This window comes from Oryctolagus cuniculus, chromosome 5 (assembly GCF_051225735.1).
Source record: "Oryctolagus cuniculus isolate XC-2025 breed Fujian yellow rabbit chromosome 5, ASM5122573v1, whole genome shotgun sequence".
Taxonomy (NCBI): Eukaryota; Metazoa; Chordata; class Mammalia; order Lagomorpha; family Leporidae; genus Oryctolagus; species Oryctolagus cuniculus.
Window position 1 is genome coordinate 127,303,350 of NC_142871.1, and position 20,781 is coordinate 127,324,130.

Sequence of the window (20,781 nt, forward strand, 5' to 3'; positions counted from 1 at the left end):
AGAGACAGAGAGAAAGGTCTTCCTTTGCTGTTGGTTCACCCTCCAATGGCCGCCGCAGCCGGTGCACCGCGCTGATCCAAAGCCAGGAGCTTCTCCTGGTCTCCCATGCGGGTGCAGGGCCCAAGGACTTGGGCCAGCCTCCACTGCACTCCCTGGCCACAGCAGAGAGCTGGCCTGGAAGAGGGGCAACCGGGACAGAATCTGGTGCCCCGACCGGGACTAGAACCTGGTGTGCCGGCGCCGCAAGGCGGAGGATTAGCCTAGTGAGCCGCAGCGCTGGCCAGGAAAACAAATTAAGACAGACCCTTTAGATGGAAGCACAGTGAATGATTGCAAATCACATCTGCCTGGGTTCAAACCTCAGCTCTGCCACAGACAAATTGTGTGACCTGACATAAGGGATCTTTCTAAACTCAGTTTTCTGGGTAGGAAATGGAGATAAGAGCACCTACTGTACTGTTATGAGGACTTTTTCTCAGGCAGAGTCTAGGCAGGAAGTGGATGATACCTACAAGTTGAGTGATAGGAAGGGCCTTTGATGGAGATTCTCTTCACAGAGGTAAAGCAGAGTGTGGGCAAGTCGCCTAGGACAGTGCAGGAGTTATAGGGAGCAGCTGAGTGTTATTGGCACCTAGTGGGGGGAGGGTAAGGGGAGACACGAGCTTATGCAGGTAGGAAGGGGAAGCGATGTGCCTCTGGGAGAGAATGCCACAGCCCTGCAACACAATGGGTATGTTGACCTTGCTCCCCAGCCCTCAGAGCCGCCTGTAGTGAGCCCGTCACGGATGCAGTAGCTGTACACTCAAACAGTCCCCGCGTCTCTGTATGCCAGCGACAACCCCTTATTTCCTTCCCTTCCAGGCTGACTGGAACAGCCCTGCTTCAGGCTTTGGGTGGGGTTCGGGTCTGCTCCAAGGGCCTCTCATCTTGGGAACAGAGGCTAAGAGGTCAAATTAAACCAGCAACTCCATCCCAGGGCTCCTGGCTCATGCCAAGTCTAGGTGACAGAAATAAAGCGGACACTTCCATGCTGTGTACTCACATAGCAAGTCCTAAGTAGGGACAGAGGGAGCCTGGACAGCTGGGAGTGAGGATCCAGTTTACCACAACTCATCACTGACCCAACCCAAGGCAGTGAGAGGGGGATAGGAACTCATCAGTGCAGTCTCTCCAGGGCAGCCTCCTCTTGCACAGAGCAGGCTTGAAATGGTGGAGGTGTTGGGAGGGCAGATAAAGACGACTGCAGAATGGCAGGAGTGAATATTTGTAGTGAGATTAGGATAGTGGCTGGCCCATGAAAACATACCACACATAGTATGGTGCCTTTGAGAATTATGTTTTTAGGAATATTTAATTAAATATTTAAAATAGTCATGATGAATTGTTTAGTGAAAGAAGTTATAAAGCAGATGTACATTAGAACATTTTTTTAAAAAATATTTATTTATTTAAAAGGTAGAGTTACAGAGAAACAGAGGCAGAGAGATAAGAGAGGTCTTACATCCGCTGGTTCACTCCCCAAATGGCTGCAACAGCTGGAGCTGGGCCAATCTGAAGTCAGGAGCCTGGAGCTTCCAGGTCTCCCACATGGGTGCAGGGGCCCAAGGACTTGGGCCATCTTCTGCTGCTTTTCCAGGTGCATTAACAGGGAGCTGGATTGGAAGTGGAGCATCTGGGACTCGAAGCAGTGCCCATATGATATACCAGTACTACCGGTGGTGGCTTTATCCACCACGCCACAGCACCAGCCCCATTATAACATCTTTTTAAAACACAATATACTTAGAAAAAAGTATGGAAGAGTATTTAACAAAATGTTAATGTTGTTGCTGGGATTTTTAATTTTTGTATTCAGAACATGTAGGATCATGGGGAGTTTTCATTTCTGTTTTGTGTCCACACCTCCAACTTATGCAACCTTATTTATTAACTATAGATTTTTTTTTCTGTTTTCCATTTTACAGAGAGAGAGAGAGAGAGAGAGAGAGGCTTAGAGACACAGAGAGAAAGAGAGATACTCATCTGCTGGTTCATATTCCCAGTTGCCTGCAATTGCTGGAGCTGGGACAGGTGGAAGCCAGGAACCTCGAACTCAGTCTGGTGGTAGAGACATGTGGTGGTAGAGGCCCACCTAAATGAGAACCATCTGCTGCCTCTCAGGGTGCCCATTATCAGGAAGTTGGATCAGAAGTGTAGTCTGGACTCAATATAGGCCCTCTGGTACGGGATGTTGTCATCCCAATATCTTAGCTACTATGCCAAGTTATGCTTTGTATGCTACTCTTGGGTAATCAAATAGATAAATACAGTGCTTAAAAATTGCAACCATGAGACTGGCATTGTGGTATAAGGGTTAAGCCTCCACCTGTGATGCCAGCATCCCATATGGGCACCAGTTTGAGTCCTGGCTGCTCCACTTCTGACCCAGCTCTCTGCTATGGCCTGGGAAAGCAGTAGAAGGTGGCCCAAGTGATTGGGCCACTGTATCCATGTAGGAGACCCGGAGGAAGCTCCTGGCTCCTGGTTTTGGCCTGGCCCAGCCTCTGTCACTGGCCATTTAGGGAGTAAACCAGCGGACGGAAGATCTCTCTCTGTCTCTGTCTCTCCTTTTCTGTAATTCTGCCTTTCATAGTAAATAAATAAATCTTTTAAAAAATTGCAACCTTGCCTTTTCTTTCTAAAACACTTCAAGGACAAATGAAATTGACCTAGTTTGTCATTTTTATTAGAGCAGGAGAGAAATTATTCCTGGATTTGAAAGTGCGTTTATAAAGGCACACACACCAGCTCTTGAGACAATCAGAGGGCATCACGACTGCAGCACTGGAAGCTATTGCTTTCTGTGTACAGCATAAGTAAAGAAAACGTATTTGGCCTGAGTAAGATATTAAAATTTAAAAAAACCCTGAAATGCTTTTTATCTACCAGAGAAATGCAGAAATGCTGGATCAGAAATGATGAATAGAAGAATGAAATGCTCATTAAATCCACAACAGAGAAGCTTTAAAGTAAAGTGATTTAAAGTAAGAAGATTTAATGTAAAATGTCTTTTCTCCCCAAGCCCAGGATGAAAAGAGTCTGGTTTGTTTTTTTCCAAAGTTTTTATTTGTTATTTGAAAGGCAAACTGGCAGAAACAGAGACAGAGACACGGAGAGATATTCCATCCACTGGTTTACTCCCCAAATGATGCAATACCCAGGGCTGGGCCAGGCCAAAGCCAGGAGCCTGGAGCTCTATCTCAGGGTCCCATGCGGGTGGCAGGGGCTCAACTATCTGAGACATTTCCTGCTGCCTCCCAGGTTGCGCATTAACAGGAAGCTGCACTGAAGTAGAGTGAGGGCTCAAACCTAACTTGTTCCTAATGGCATCCAGATCAACCCTGGACTGTCTTCCCCCCATATGTCTTGTATGTGAGATACTAACTATTCACTTAGGCCACTGTAGCTGTGTACTATATTTCTTGCACCAAAGCATTATCTGTATACCTACACCTGTATCTGTATCTATATCTATCTATGTTCTCTGTGAAGCCCTCCTTTCTTTGTAAGAACGAAACACCCCCTCCTCTATGTGCATACAACCCATTGTGTTACCTCTCTTCTAAATGTAGCATGTTGTCTAATACTTATTTACATAATTGTGACATTATACAAAAAAAACCCAATAGATTTTCTCTAATTTTTGTCATCTTAGTGCCCTTGTTGGTATCTGACACAGATATCTTGACACAATCGGTGTCAAGAATTTATATATTGGGGTAAGCATTTGGCATAGTTAAGATGCCCACATCCCAGGCCGGCACTGTGGCATAGTGGGTAAAAACCGCCTACAGTGCTGGCATCACGTATGGGTGCCAGTTCAAGTCCTGTCTGCTCCACTTCCGATCCAACTCCCTGCTATGACCTGGGAAAGCAGTAGAAGATGGCCCAAGTCCTTGGGCTCCTGCACCTATGTGAGACCCGAAAGAAGCTCCTGGCTCCTGCCTTCGGATCAGTGCAGCTTCGGCCATTGTGGCCAATTGGGGAGTGAACAAGTGGATGGAAGATCTCTCTCTCTCTCTCTCTCTCTCTCTCTCTGCTTCTCCTTCTCTCTCTGTGTGTAACTCTGACTTTCAAATAAATAAAGACCAGGGAGGCAGTGGTGATAGCTTATATGATTGGTTTTCTGCACCCCATTTGAGAGACCTGGATTGAGTTCCTGGCTCCTGGCTTTGGTGGGCCAAGCATTTGGGAAATAAGACAACAGATAGGGCCGGTGCTGCAGCTCAATAGGCTAATCCTCCACCTAGCGGCGCCAGCACACCGGGTTCTAGTCCCGGTCGGGGCGCCGGATTCTGTCCCGGTTGCCCCTCTTCCAGGCCAGCTCTCTGCTGTGGCCCGGGAAGGCAGTAGAGGATGGCCCAAGTGCTTGGGCCCTGTACCCCATGGGAGACCAGGAGGAGCACCTGGCTCCTGCCTTTGGATCAGCGTAGTGTGCCGGCTGCAGTGTGCCAGCCGTAGTGACCATTGGAGGGTGAACCAACAGCAAAAGGAAGACCTTTCTCTCTGTCTCTCTCTCTCACTATCCACTCTGCCTGTAAAAAAAAAAAAAAAAAAAAAAAAAAAAAAAAAAGACAACAGATAGGAGCTTTCTTTCTCTCTGTCTCTCACATAAAAATTTTTTTAATTAAAAAGAATTTTTGTATTCACTGTTCTGGAAGGTGTGCAGTGTGCTTTTCTTTGTGCTGGCCCCTGTCCATCTGTACCCACACATGGGCAGGACCAAGGCTGTCGCTAAAGGTTGCATCAGAAATACCCTAGGGAATTCTCCCTCCAAGTCCTGAGGCCCTGGCAGCACAGGCCTGAAAACTGGCAGATGGAACCCAAAGTTATTCTAGATGCAGGGTGGGGCAACAGAAGAGGATGTCTCTTTCTCCATTTGTGGTTCTTAGGATCCTTTTTAGAAATTATTTTTATTTTACTGCTTATTTTTTTTTGAGATTAAAATGTTGGCTTCATGACAAAGCTAGATTGGAAGATGTGGTGTCAACAAGCTTGAAATTAGCTCCCGTCTCGGACTCACCCTCTGTACCATCCTCCTTCCTGGTACAGAGCCTGTGCTGCATGGCCCAATACATGGCTATGCTGCCAACCCCTCCTGGGAATCCATGTGAATTCAGAAAGCTAGGTCTGCCTGGGAGGTGGAGTGGGGGGAAGTGGTTGAGGAAGCTGAGCGGAGAGATGGGTGTGTGAACAAAGACTCACACTTCTGCATCAGCTTATCTGCTCCTTTGAGCTCCCTGTAACCATCCACACTTGCCTCTGCTGGTGCGGAGCATCCAGAGGTCACAGTATTTCAACCTGTCCCCTCACTTGGTTTGGCTTTTGCTTTCTTTTGATAGAGAAAGCACAGCCTCTTGCCCAGAGGAACAATAAGGGCCTGCAGAGCACGGACTGGGTGGACAGGAAGCTGCTATTCACATCTCCTCCCCACCACAGGGCTGGTGACTTTAAGGAACGGGACCCTTCCGGGTCTCATTCACAGGGCACAAACCACAAGTGGTCCTAAAACAGGGACCCTTCCCGCCCCGCCCCATCACCATACACTACGCCAGCTTAGGCAGAAACAGGAAGTGCATGAGTGAGAATCCAGGGCTCTGTGAGTGTGACCAGGGCACCATTTCCGGGTTCTATAGATGGACCTGATCAGGCTCCATTCAACCTGCCCGAATCTCAGCCTCTCCCTACAGTTTCCTCAGCCTAATATTGCCCTGGGCCCCAAAAGTACACAGTTCATCTGTGCCAGGCCCCATCTCACAGGCACAGTCCCCACGTTGCTAATCCTGGTCAGTCGTCAAGCCGATGACTCTCCGGGGTTCTCAGGGGACTGGGCTAGCTTGTGGATGACTCAGTGTGGCCCATCCCCACTATTAGCCAAACAGCTCAAAGCAAATAGCCTGTGACGGTAAGTTAGTAAAGTCAGCCTCTTAGAAAATCCTACAGTAGATACAGCAGTAAATAGCATTTGCAAACCTTTAAGACTATTTTTTTCTGCTGTGAAAGAAGGGGAAGTTAGAGTAACTGGACTGCAACTCAGATGCTTTGGCTCTGAGTTGAGACTTGTGTGTTTCACTCACCTCTGCAACATTTCTTCTCATCCATCTGCCTTTGGGGCTCTGCATTGACAGAAGCGTGAGTCATGGTTTGGCCACATCTTCTTTTCTGTATTTAATCCTTTAATGTAAAAGAATTAGGCAAGAGGATTAAGACAGATTAAACAAGATTCATTACTGAATTATTAAAATTTAAGCTATGGCTTGAAACAACCAAAGAGAAGATGTGTACAACAATGTAAGGATATAAAAACTCCTTATTCAGGTGTAATTGATGTTATCCACAAATTTCTTGATGAAATCAATAACCAACAATAATGATGTGCTCAAAAGATATCATTAGAGTTTCTTCGCCCGTGAAGAGACCTTGCTGAGCCAGCGATGGGAGGGGATGGACTTACGGGAGTTACTACCGTCCTGGGGTGGGTTAACCCGGTATTTTCCTCATCTGCCAAAGGATCAGGTCTTCTCACCCCATGGTGACTCAGAGTTCAGAGTTTCCAGTGACTGCACCATCAAATTCTTTCAGGGTTGGTAAGCTTTCAGTAATATTCTGGGGCAGGACTCCAGTGAGATATGGAAAAGTAGAAGCTAAGTCCCATCTTCCTTTCTTAAAAAATTCTATAGTGCCACTTTTATTTTTTATACCAAATTGATTTTAAGTTTTACTTTGTTATGGGCCGGCGCCGTGGCTCAATAGGCTAATCCTCCACCTTGCGGCGCCGGCACACCGGGTTCTAGTCCCGGTTGGGGCGCCGGATTCTGTCCCGGTTGCCCCTCTTCCAGGCCAGCTCTCTGCTGTGGCCAGGGAGTGCAGTGGAGGATGGCCCAGGTGCTTGGGCCCTGCACCCCATGGGAGACCAGGAAAAGCACCTGGATCCTGGTTCCTGCCATCGGATCAGCGCGGTGCGCTGGCTGCAGCGGCGGCCATTGGAGGGTGAACCAACGGCAAGGGAAGACCTTTCTCTCTCTGTCTCTCTCTCTCACTGTCCACTCTGCCTGTCAAAAATAAAAAATAAAATAAAAAAATAAAATAAAGTTTTATTTTGTTTTAATACATAATAATTGTATATATTAAAGGAGTATAGTGAGATATTTGATCCTTGTACACATTGTGTTGGTAAGAATGTAAATCAGTACATCCATTATGGAAAATACTACAGAGAGAGATTGATTAAAAAATTAAAAACAGAACTATCATATGATCCAGGCATTCCTCTACTGGGTATTTATAACACAGGAAGTGAAATCAGTATGTTGAAGAGATACCTGCACTCCCATTATTACAGCACTTGTGATAATAGCAAAGACATGGAATCTACCTAAGTGTCCACTGAAGGATAAATGGGTAAAGAAAATGTGGTAAATAAGCACAATGGAATTCTATTCAGCCACAGAAAGGATGAAATTCTGCCGATTGTGGCAACATGGATGAACTGACATCAGATGAACTGGTGAGTGAAATACATCAAGCATGAGAAGAACAAACACCCTTCTTCCTTTTTTAATGTCAGACTTGGCCTCCACGATGGACTTTTCAGTGATTCATGTCTTCTGGTCTTTTTGTATGAGAATAGGGAGTGAAGATCCAGAGAAAATTCTGGAAAAAATAACATTGGGTTTTCCTTAGCGAAAGTCTCAGAAAAGTTAAAAGTTTAGATTATAGAAAGATGAATAAAATGTTTAAGATAATAGGTCATATGTTGCCATCACTACTGCCTCCTAGGGTCTGCCTTAGCAGAAAACTGGAGTCAGGAGGCAGAGCTGGGAGTTGAACCCAGGTACTCTGATATGGGATGTGGTATCCTACCTGGTGTTTTAACTGCTGGACTGAACACTCCACCCCTATCCCCAAGACCTTCCTTAAATCTCACAATAAAGAAAGTCTCTGCAGATCCAGCTCAGCCTCACAACCTTGCTCTTCCAGACTTCAGAGACAGAAGATGGAGTGAATGTCTGCCTTCAGAGCGGCTATGACTTTCACGAGGAGGAGTGCAGCCTTGTTGATGTGGGCCTCCTTGTGGTGTGTTTAGTCTGGAGCAAGAGTTGGTAACTCTCTTAGGAGGACCACAGATGGGCAACCGTGAGTCTTTGAACTCCATGAACATGTAGCAGTTTTAGTTATATGTACATTATGTGGAGGAGAGTGGAGGATCCAAAGCTTCTGTTCAATTCTCAGAACCCATTATCCCTAAGGTGAAGACCCCGGATTCCAAGGCTGAAGCATTTGGGTTCAACTGTACCTTGCATGCTTAAGTAGCCTATGCATTACTATCCCCATCTTACAGAGGAGCAAAGAGGCTGAAGAAGGTCAAGTAACTTGACCAAGGTCACAAAGCTGCTAAACTCTATCCTGGTCAGTTTGGGCTGCTATAACGGATTACCGTACATAAGGGTGCTTAAACAGCAGAAATTTGTTCCTCATAGTTTTGGAGGCTGGAAGTCTGAGATTGGGGTGCCAGCCTGGTGGGGTTCTGAATGAGGGCCCTTTTCTGGATTGCAGGCTATCCTCTTTTCCTTATGCCTTCACATGGCAGAAAGGGGGCAAGAGAGATTTCTGGGCCTTCTTTTAAAGGGCACCAATCTCATTCATGAAGGCTCTATCCTTATTAGTTAATTACCTTCCCAAACCTCCACCCCCTAATACTGTCCCATTGGGGGTTAAGATTTCAACACAGGAATTTGGGAGAGGACACAAACCTTCAGTCCGTAAGAATGATGAAACCAGATTGTTAAGCTCAGATCTGTCTGTCTTCAGAACCTGAACATTGTGCTAGCATGCAGTGTTCTTGTCTACGTTGGATGGGTTTAAAATAATAATTGCTGAAATATATTAGGACTTTTCCAGCTTCCCCAGATCTGAACTGCAGCATCCCCTAAAGGTGTCCTAGCTCCGTCCAAACCCCTCTAGGGATGGGAGCCTCCTAAAACCAGAAGTTGTTAGACTTAATGAATGCTTTTGAAATATGAAGCCGCAATTTGCCTTAGAATTAGGATTGAATTCTAACAAAATACTTTCAAATATTGTAAAATGCCAAATGTCTTCAGGTATTGCTGTAGTTTGAATATGATTTTGTCTCTGAATTCATGCAGTACTTTAGTCTATGAAGTCTTATGTTAATGCTACTCAAAGGGTAGAAACTCAATCCAATTATGCTGTTAGGAGGTAAGGTTTTCAGGAAGTGATTAGATTGTATTAGTCATTAGGTTGGAGCCCCTCTACCATGATTAAATCCTGGTAGCTCTGTAAGAAACCACATAGACACAGATATGCACACTTCCTATCTCTTACTATGTGATGTTCTGTGCCCCTGGAATCTGCCAGCAAAATGGTCATCACTAATGGCTGAACCGATGGGGCCTGCCTGATCTTAGGCTGTGAACCTCCAAAACTGAGCCAAAACTAACTTTTTTCATTATAAAGTGAAGCTTCCTCAGGTAGTTCAAGATGGTGATATAAAGCTGACTAATACAGGCATGCCATCTAGAAATAGAGCCCAAGATTTCTGCAGCATGCTGACCTGTGTTTCTCTCCCTTCTCAGATATCCTGGTTTTGGGGTGTATGTGCAGAAACTGACTTTTGTTAGAAAATACAAGCATGCATATGGAAAAAAACCCTAACATAGAATGGCTAAGACAACCTTCTAAAAGTACTAGAAGAACTCATGCTTTCAAAAATTAGAATAGTCTAATACATTTCCATATATAGCAAAATTTGTATTCATCGATTTTTTTCTTTCTCTTATTATGTAATAATGATATTTTTCTGCATTTCTTTTATACTTTAGAGAGCAGGAAATCTGGAGATGTGGGGAGGATTTTTTTCTTAGAGTATTGACTTTTTTTGTGAGCTTAGGTTCTTTCTTGTTTCTCAAAAAATCATCAGTGACCTATGCCCTAAGTGCCACCCAAATGGAAAGTATTTAAATATTTAGTGAATTAGAAAAATTGTTATTATTGTCTGAGTAAACTGTTATTTTTGTAGTAGCTAGTCTGTGAAGGTAGCCCCCTATGATCCATACCTCCTAGGACTTATACCTTTGTGCAGTCTCAAGTGGAATTTTTAAAAAATATTTATTTATTTACTTGAAAGTCAGAGTTACACAGAGAGAGAAGGAGAGGTAGAGAGAGAGGGAGAGAGAGGTCTTCCATCTGTTGGCTCACTCCCCAGTTGGCCGCAACAGCCAGAATTGCACCAACCTGAAGCCAGGAGCCAGGAGCGTCTTCTGGGTCTCCCACACATGTGCAGGGGCCCAAGGACTTGGGCCATCTTCTACTGCTTTCCCAGGCCATAGCAGAGAGCTGGATCGAAGAGGAGCAGCTGGGACTAGAACCGGTATCCATATGGGATGCCGGCGCTTCAGGCCAGGGTGTTAACCCATTGTGCCACAGCACCAGTCCCTCAAGTGGAATTTAAACTGGTCCAGATTCTCTTTAATGAATAAAACATTGTAGAAGTAATGCTTAGGAAAGTTCTGGGTCCAAGCCTTAGAAAGGTCTCAAAGCTCCGTCTTCTGTGAGCCCTATGCTGCCATATGTGAAGTCCAACTATGTTCCTTGAAAGCCCTGATGGAAAGATAGGCCTGATGACCATGTATAGAGAGAAAGAATGTGAGCTGCCCAGGCATTCCTTCTGAGTTCAGCCTTCCAGCCATCTCTGTCATGGCACCAAGCATGTAAATGAGATTTGTTGGATGTTCCTGTGCAGTCCTGCTGCCAGGTAGCTACAGCCCCAGCTAACATCACATAGAGCAGAAGAACCACCCAGCTGAGCCTAGGCAACCTATAGAATAGTGAGAGATAATGAAATGGTTGTTTAAGCCCCTAAACTGTAGACTGTCTGTTGTAGAGTAACATACAACTAAACATTTTTCTATTTACCAAACCTGAATGCTTTTATGGGTAAACAAGATTAGTAAAATGCATATTGCAATAAAGAGAGTAAAACTATTAGTTTATCTTACAGAACACCCAATCAGCAGTAAGCTTCATTAAAGCAACATTCAGGCCATAATGAGGATGGCTGTGACAACAAAGGGTAGGTAGTAACAAGTTGATAAGATTGTGGAGAAACTGGAGTCCTTATACACTTCCAGAGGAAAATAAAAATGATGTAGTTACTTTGGTATACAGTCAGTCCAGCGGTTCCTGAAAATGTTAAAAATAGGCTTACCATATGACCCAGAATAGAGAAATGAAAATCTATACACTCATAAAAATTTGTTCAAGAGTGTTCATGCAACACTAATTTTGTTTTTTGAGTTTAAGAGACAGAGATAGACACACACACACACACACACAGAGCTCTCATCTGCTGGTACACTCCTCAAATGCCCACAATGGCTGGGGCTGGGGCTTGGCTGAGGCTGGAGCCAGGCAGGAACTCAATACGGGCCTCTTATGTGGGTAGCAGGGAACAATTACTTGAGCTGTCACTACTGCAGCCCATGGCCTGCATTGATAGGAGGTTGGATTCAGGAGCCAGAGCCAGGAATCAAATCCAGGTATTCTGATATGGGATGCAGGCATCTTAACCACTAGGAAAATTGCCTGCCCTGCAATAATATTCTTAATAGCCAAAAAGTAGAAACAATTCAAATGTGTCTGTCAAGTGATGAATGGATAAATAACATGTAGCATTATCTATACAATAGGATATTACTTGGCAATAAAAAGGGATGTAGTACTGATACCTGTTACAACATGGATGAACCTTGACAATGTTAAGAAGCCAGTCACAAAAACCATATGTTGTGTGATTCTGTATGTATGAAATATCTAGAATGGACAAACCTACAGAAACAGAAAGTAGATTAATGGATGCCTAGGGTTGGGACAATGGAAAGTGATGGCCAATGGTACAGAATTTCTGTTTGGTGTAATGAAAATATTCTTAAATTGATTGAATTAATGACTTCAAACTGTGAATATTCTAAAAATATTGAACTGTACATTTTAAATGGGTGAATTTTGTGATATGTAAATTATATATCAATAAAACTATTATCAAAAAAGGGAGCAATATTCCATAAGACTGATTTTTTTTATCCTCTTTGAGCCCTCACTCGACTCCTGCTTATTATCACAGAAGACTAAGTCGATCCAGATATCTAACTAGAGCAATACTTGAATGGGCTTTTTGATGAGGGAGATTATAGAAACATACGACATGAGAATAGAATCTCCGTCTGTTATGCAGTTAATGTAGTGTAACTTTACAGTTAATATTCTTATCCTCCTCTTATCGGTCAGGTGAAGGTCAATACTGAGACTTGGCCTGAATTCTCATATTCTTACATTGTGAGATTTTGTTGAATTCCCTCTTGGAACACCCTGTGTTTAGAGTCCCATATGTCTTCCTGCTGTTTTGCCACATTATCAAGACTTATATTTATTCTTTGATTATGAAATGATATCAGCTTATCAATACAAAGAGTGGGAGGAGAGAAGTATTGCCCTTCTTCAACCTCCTCCTAAGGAGAACAATCATTGTTACTATCCTCCTAAGAACCATTAAAAGTGTGAATTCACTACTTACATAGCAAAAAACCATAAGCTGCAGCTAGACAGTCCTACACAGCATGATAGCAAGGGGTTTTTTTGTTTGTTTGTTTAATGATTACTGTACAACTATGGTTAACTTTATCACTGTTTTACATATTTTTGAAATAAAAATGCACACTGTATTTTCTGTTGGGTACAGTTCTATATAGATTCATCAATTCAAGATTGTTAATTGTGCATTTAAGACTTCTATAGACATACTAATGCTTTTGCTACTAAATTTACAATTAAAATTATTCATATTTACTATCTAAAACATCATGCTGCATGCTGGACTCTGAGGATTCAGTCCAGGACAGAATACAGTTCCTTCCCTCAAGTAGCCCATGGTAAATTATAAAAGTCGGAATACATGGGTCTATATGAACTTTAATGCCCATTTGTAATGATTTGGAATTTGTATTTTTAGTTTAAATGTCTATTTGTTTATTACTTAAATTTTTGCTTTTTATCTCTAAATTTTGATAAAACAGAGTTACAATCTCTCATTATAGTTGTAAAATTACCAAATTCTCCTCTCCACCTGTCAATGTCTTCCTAATGCACTTTGCAGTTCTCTTGTGAGGTGCAAAGTAGTTCAGGATTGTTGTAACTTTCTGATGAGTTCTTTTATCTCCTGCAGGGTCTAATCTGCTGTTCTTTCCATCCAGTGAAATTTCAGCTCAGAAATCACAGCTTTCAACTCTAGAGGTTAAATTGGGGTCTTTTTTGTATTTCCCATGTGTCTACTTAACAGACTCCATCATTCCTCTACCTTCTTGAGCATAAGATTATACTTAACAATATTATAATATAGTCACAAAAGTTATAATAAATTTTAATGCTCTTATCTAATGATTGTGTCATCTGTCTTATTTCTGAATACATTTCTATAAAGTGATTTTTATCCTTATGTGTTATAATTTTCTTTTTTTAGGCTGTGAGCTCTTAAAATTTTTTTATTTATATAAAGGGAACAATGTGTTATAATTTTCTTTCTTTGCATGCCTGGGAAGTTTTAATTGGATGCAGGCATGGTATATTTTACATTGTTAGAAGATGGATGTTCTGTATTTTTATGAATATTCTTTTCTATAAATTTGGAAGGAAGAGAGAGAGAGAGAGATAGATAGAGAGAGATCTCCTATCTGCTGTTTTCCTTCTTAAATGTCTGCAATAGCCATTGTTTTACCAGGCCAAAGCCAAGAATTGGGAACTCAGAATGGGTCTCCCATGTGGGTGACAGGGACTAAAGCAGTTTAGCTTTATCTACTGCCTCCTAGGGCACTCAGTAGCAGGAAGCCGAAATGGAGGGTGGAGCTGGGGCTTGAACTCAGCCAATCTGATATGGGATGTGGGTGTTGATAGGGAAGGCTTAACCGCTGTGTCAATACCTGCCCCCAGATATTCTTGGGCTTTGTTCTGAAACATAGTTAAATTCCTTGGAAGCAGTGTGATCTTTTAAAATAGGTTTTTAGATTTTATTTTTAAACTTTGTTACATGGGACCTGAGTAGCCTTCTGCGCTAATCTTTCTCAACTTTTAAGAGAATACCCTTTTGATTACTCAATGTCCCATGGAGTATGAGCCCTTCCACTCTGTCTGATGGGAGCACAGCTATTCCTAGCCATGTATCATCTGCCAGTATTGTTCCACCTGCTGCATTTGGTCATTCTTCCCCTAGCCTTGGGCAGTTGCCGCACACTTCTGTGCTGACCAGGAGTTCTTGCTGAAGACTTCAGGGAAGTCCCCTGCAGTTGTGTCTCCTGTGTGCAGCTCTCTCCTCGCCAGTGCTGGATGCAGACTCCAGGGGCTTTGGCTTCCTCAGACTCCCAGCTCTCTCTCAACTCAGGGAGACCAAGAATCAGCCTACAATCTCCCTCCCTGTGCTGCCTGGAAACTCTCTCCAGGAACAAAACTGGAACAGTCATTGGGCTCATCTTGTTTGTTTCTCCTTCTTAGGGATCACTGTCTCTTGCTGCCTGGAGTTCAAAGTGTTAAAAATGACTGCTGCAAATATTTTCTCCAATTTTTTAGATGCTTCAAGTGAAAGTGAAAATCCAATCCCTGCTATTCCATTGTAGCTGGAAGCTAAGGTCTAGATTTCTAGCAATGCTTTTTGTCATAGTATCTACTTTTACCTGTAGTGATATTGCTACACCAGCTTTCCCTCCATGCCTGGTGTCCATTCTTCTCTCCCTACTTGTATCATGATGTTTCGGCTTTGTCTCTTTAAAAAGAATCTAACCATTGGGTTTTGTTTTAGCGTTCAGTCCAAGAATCTTTGTCTTTTAACAGATGGGTTTAATCTTTTTAATGTATTGGGATTAGTGGTCTATTTAGATTTAATTCCCTTGTTGTTTTGTGCTTTTTCTTTACCAAGCTTTTTTTTTTTCTTTTACTGCTTTCTGTTATGTCAGTGAGATTGTGCTTATGCCCCTCCCTTTTATTTCTACTGGTTTATAAGTTATGTATTTTATTTTTACTCTCTTAGGAATTACACTTCAAATTTTAACATGGATTTTTTTAAGGCTTATTATATTTATTTGAAAGGCAGAGTGACAGAGAGAGGGAGAGACAGAGAGAAAGAGATCTTCATCTGCTGGTTCACTCCTCAAATGACTGCAATAGCCTGGACTGGGCCAGGTGAAGCCAGGAGCCAGAAACTCCATGTGGATGGCAAGGGTCCAAGTTCTTGGGCCATCTCCCATTGCTTTTCTAGGCACATTAGCAATGAATTGGTTTGGAAGTTGAGGAGATGGGACTTAAACTGGTGCTCTATATGAGATGCCAGTGTAGCAGGTGGTGACTTAACCCACTGCACCATAATACCAGCCCCTAATATGCATTCTTGACTAATAACGTATCCAAATATTTGTTATCACTATCCTCCTAAAAAATACAAGGTCTTATAAAGACTTAATTCCTTCCCCTCCACCCCATATTTTGTGTTAGTTTTTTCTAAAATGCATTCCCATCTTGTTTTTTTTTTTTTTTTTTTTTTTTTTGACAGGCAGAGTGGACAGTGAGAGAGAGAGATAGAGAGAAAGATCTTCCTTTTTCTGTTGGTTCACCCTCCAATGGCCGCCGCAGCTGGCGCACTATGCTGATCCGAAGCCAGGAGCCAGGTGCTTCTCCTGGTCTCCCATGCGGGTGCAGAGCCCAAGCACTTGGGCTATCCTCCACTGCCTTCCCGGCCACAGCAGAGAGCTGGCCTGGAAGAGGGGCAACCGGGACAGAATCCAGCGCCCCGATCGGGACTAGAACCCAGTGTGCTGGCACCGCAGGTGGAGGATTAGCCTATTGAGCATGGCACTGGCCCCTATCTTGTTTTGAGAAACCCTCACATATTAGTAATTTCTAGTAGTCCATGTTTGCAAGATTTTAGATTACCAACTACTAATGGATCACAAGTGCTTCTGCATCCCACTCCTTCTATCTTCAATATCCTCAGGAGATCTTTAAGTGAACATAAGTGAGAAGTGAACTCTGAAAAATGTAGCTGATTTTGTGCTCCCTCAAGAACATGATTTAGCTGAATGTAGAATTCCAGTTTCCTTCAGTACCTTGAGGATATTGGTTCATTTTCTTCTGGCATCTATTATTGCTGATGAGAAGTTTGCTCTCAGTAATTACCCTTCTTCTGTAGACAGTCTGTCTTTCCAATTTTGAGTTGGATTTATCTCCTCACTGTGTGCATTGCTCTGCTGGTGTGATCGTGTGTCTAGGTGGGCATTTGTATTGATGTGTTCCGTTCATGACTTATTTTGCCACTTCAATAAGGAAGACTCATTATGGAAGAACCTGCCCTGTACTACCCAAACCCCTCTTTAGGTCTGAAGGAGCTAATCCTCCACATACTGGCAGCTGGAACTGCTCTTGGGAGTAGGGCTCAGGGGTGAGCCCTCTCCAGGAACTGCCCTCAGGGAAACAGCAGTGCTTGGGCCACAAGGTCACACTCTTGCCCAAGCACAGTCTGTTGATGGAGCGGGACTGAGAGCCAGTCCTGTTGTCTGCACGCAGGACAATTCTGAAGTTCCATCTTAGCTTCAGAGTTCTCCATGGTAAGTCAACACATACATCCTCGGTTGGGAGGGACTGTCTGGTTTTAGTATTGTAATTGCCACATCCTGGGCAAGTAAGAATGTTTGGTCATTCTTCCTGTGAGGTTGGCTGATGTCTTTGTCATGACTGCTTCACAGCTCGCCTTCTCCCTCTGCTGGGGCCTGCCTCCATCCCTTCCACCAGTGCCGATGCCAAATGAGATAGCTGCGTGCTCATCTCTGCCTTGGTCTTCTTCCCAAAGAGCCCAACCCGTGACTCTCCTGTCTTTCTAATTTTGATTATAGAAAGCTCTCACACAGTTCTCTCTAAACATCACATTTCCACATTATCCATTTTTTTCTTTAGAGACACTCCTTAGATGCATGTTGAGTCTCTTCATTCTGTCCTTCATTTATCTTCATCACTTTTTTAGTTATCCTATGTTTGAATTGGCTAATTTTGTCTTCATCTGGATATAATTTTCCCTTTAACCCATCTATTGACTTTTACAACATGATAACTTCCTTCATTTGGCTTGGAAGACACCACTACACTCATTGGGTTTTCTTCCTGTATTTCTGGTGGCTGTGTTTCAGTCTCATTTGCTGTTCCTCTTCATCTTCCCTGCGTCTCAGTGGTGAAGTCCCCAGGGCTCTGTCCTTGGACTTCTTCTCTTTTTCACAATCTAAACCACTTTCCAGATGAAGTCATGAGTCTTGTGACTTCAAACACCGTAGATGTGCTGATCACTCCCAAGTCTATATCCCTAGCTCAGCCCTCTCCTGCACAACCCTGGCCCCTGTACCCAGCTGGCTGTGAGACATCTCCACTGGGGAATTTAGAGATCAGTCACCGGATCACAATTCCCAAACCCTGCAGTTTTTCCTCTTGCATTGGATGGCACCTCTGTTATTACAGATGGTAACTCCTCCTTTGTCTCACACTGAAAATACTACAAAACCATGGGTTTGACCTAACATTAAATCCAGAATTTGACTACCTTTTACAATTCTCATTGCTGGTCCAAGTCACCATCATTTCTTGCCTGGATTATTGCAATAGTCTCCTGACAGCTAAACTCACATTCTGTTTTCAACATGGCTGCTGTTAGATGTCCACTTCCCTCTGCTCAGAAGCCACCAGTGGTTCCTTTGTTACTTGAAGTAAAACCAAAATCCTTGTTGTGACCTGCAGACCCCTGCATGATCCAACGACCCTCCCCCAACCCCCACCCCGTTACCTCCTGAATTCATCTCTCTCTCTCTTGCCCTTGTTCTCACTGTCTGTCTCTCTCTCTCAATTCCCATCTATGAAGCAAGTGAGCCTCCTTGCTGTTACTTAATACCATTAGACATGTCTTCCCCAGGCCCTTTGCTCTGCCTGTTCCCTTTTCCCTCCACACCCATTTAATTTGTTCTCTCACTTTAGAAAGTGAATAGGCCGGCGCCGCGGCTCACTAGGCTAATCCTCCGCCTTGCGGCGCCGGCACACCGGGTTCTCGTCCCGGTCGGGGCACCGGATTCTGTCCCAGTTGCCCCTCTTCCAGGCCAGCCCTCTGCTGTGGCCAGGGAGTGCAGTGGAGGATGGCCCAAGTGCTTGGGCTCTGCACCCCATGGGAGACCAGGATAAGTACCTGGCTCCTGCCATCGGATCAGCGTGGTGCGCCGGCCGCAACGCGCCGGCTGTGGCGGCCATTGGAGGGTGAACCACTGGCAAAAGGAAGACCTTTCTCTCTGTCTCTCTCTCTCTCACTGTCCACTCTGCCTGTCAAAAAAAAAAAAAAGTGAATAAAAATTACTTTTTCAGACACCCTATCTGAAATTTCAGCCTCTCCCCCTTGATGTTTCACACTTGTTTCCCTACTTTATTTCCTCTCTTTAGCATTTATGTCTACCTAATATGCTATATAGCTATATATTTATTATATACATTCTCATCAAAATGCAAACTCCATCAGCACAAGGATTTTTGTCTAGTTTGTTCGTTGCAGTACTCCCACAGCCTATGCATGTCTAGCATTTAATAGGGGTTCAACAAAAATTTGCTGAACGAATGAATGAGTGACTCTGTTTTTCATTTGTAGAAGTATGATTTGGCTCCTTCTTCAAATCTGCCTGTTATTTAGCAGCGGCCTATTGTTTTGAGTTCATAGTGATTAGTACAAGTGTTTTGGAACTAGATTTTTGGGGTTCATATCTCAACTCTGCCACTCTAACAGCTGATTGATCATGGGCAAGTTTCCTAACATCTCATTTGTAAAGGGGGGAAATCAATAGTTCCTGCTTCACAGGGATTTTGTGAAGGTTGAATGAGTTAATATTTTGGAAAAATATTTTAGAACAATATTATGTGCAAGCTATTTTTCTATTTATTTATTTGACAGAGTTAGTGACGGAGAGAGACAGAGAGAAAGGTCTTCCTTCCGTTGGTTCACCCCACAAATTGCTGCCACGGCCAGAACTATGCTGATCTGAAGCCAGGAGCCAGGTGCTCCTTCCTGGTCTCCCACGCAGGTGCAGGCACCCAAGCACTTGGGCCATCCTCCACTGCCTTCCCGGGCTACAGCAAAGAGCTGGACTGGAAGAGGAGCAACTGGGACTAGAACCCGGTGCCCATATGGGATGCTGGCGCCACAGGCAGAGGATTAACCTAGTGCACCACCGAAACGGCCCCTGTGCTAGCTATTTTTCACCATCATCATCATTATATTTAATCACTTAAAATCTAATCATTATTTATAATATCTGCCAGATTTTCTGTTGTTGTTGTTGTTTTTTTTTTTTTAAGATTCATTTGAAAGAGTTGCAGAGAGAAAGATAGAGAGAGATCTTTCATCCTCTGGCTCACACCCTAAATGGCCACAATGACCTAGGGAAGCCAGGAGCTGAAACTCCATCTGGAGTCATCAGCTGCTACTTCCAAAGATCTGCGTTGGCAGGAAGCTAGAATGAAGAGCAAGAGCCAGAAATTGAACCCAGGCGCTCTGATATGAGACATGGGAATCTTAAATACTATACCAACTGCCTACCCTACAGGCCATCTTTTTATACATTTTCTACCTACTTCATTTAATGGTTATGCATTACTATTCTCCTTTTATAGATAGGAAAAGGAGGCTTAAGAGACTTTACCAAAGTCATAGAAAAGACAAACTTAGACTCTTGAATTTAAATCCAGATTTGTCCCACCACTGAGATGCTGTCATTAGGACCAAGTAACCAAGCAAATGTGAAGATGGCCTAGTTCTATCACAAATACAGAGAAGGTGCTGAATAAAATATAATCCAAATAAATTTAATGTTGGGAACACAAAGAATCATCCGAGGTGGAGGAGTTACCCACACAGATCTCATGGGAGCTTGGAAGAACTGGGATCTGGAGTTAGAGCCAGGGGCTAATTCCTATAAGGGGACAGGAAGAGAAAAGTGATATTTGGTGACTCTACATAAAATCTAAGGCCTTGAAGAACTCTTTCCCCTTAAATAGGGAGAGAAAAGCTACACAGGATTTGGGAATTGGTTAGGAAATTCATTATTTGTCTAAGTTCATGGAAATGAAGGGAAAAATGTCATCCTTGAGAAATCTGAACTGTGGGCCTATACCAGGTCCAAGAAGTAGGGGCCCCAGGCACATGTGGCATTCTCTAGAAGCAAACATGTGAATCTTCTCCATGGAGAAAATGTTACTACCCAGAGCTTAAGGAACTCCCACAAGAAGAAACATTATTGCTGGGAGAAGTTCACAATCAAAAATTACAAATATCCTTCCATGCTGGTGAGAGTCAAGCCCTGTCTGGGACTTAAAGAGTGAAAAATCAGTTTGGATTGAAAAAAAGAAAGAAAAAAAAAATAAAAAGCAGCCCTGTCAACTCACCCCAGAAGGGCACACGGGAATCATAAAGCCAGCTGCAGAGTTCTCAGGAGCGCTGTTTGTGCTGGTCAAGGCAGCAGCTGTGTAACGCTATGAAGAACCCGCCCCCCGCCCCTCCCCTTTGAGTGACTGCTGCTTTCCAACCAACCCTCAGGCTGTTTTGCCGGCTGCTAAGCTACCTCTGCCTCACCACAGCACCCAATCCTTAGCTCATCCTCACTTCTCCTCATT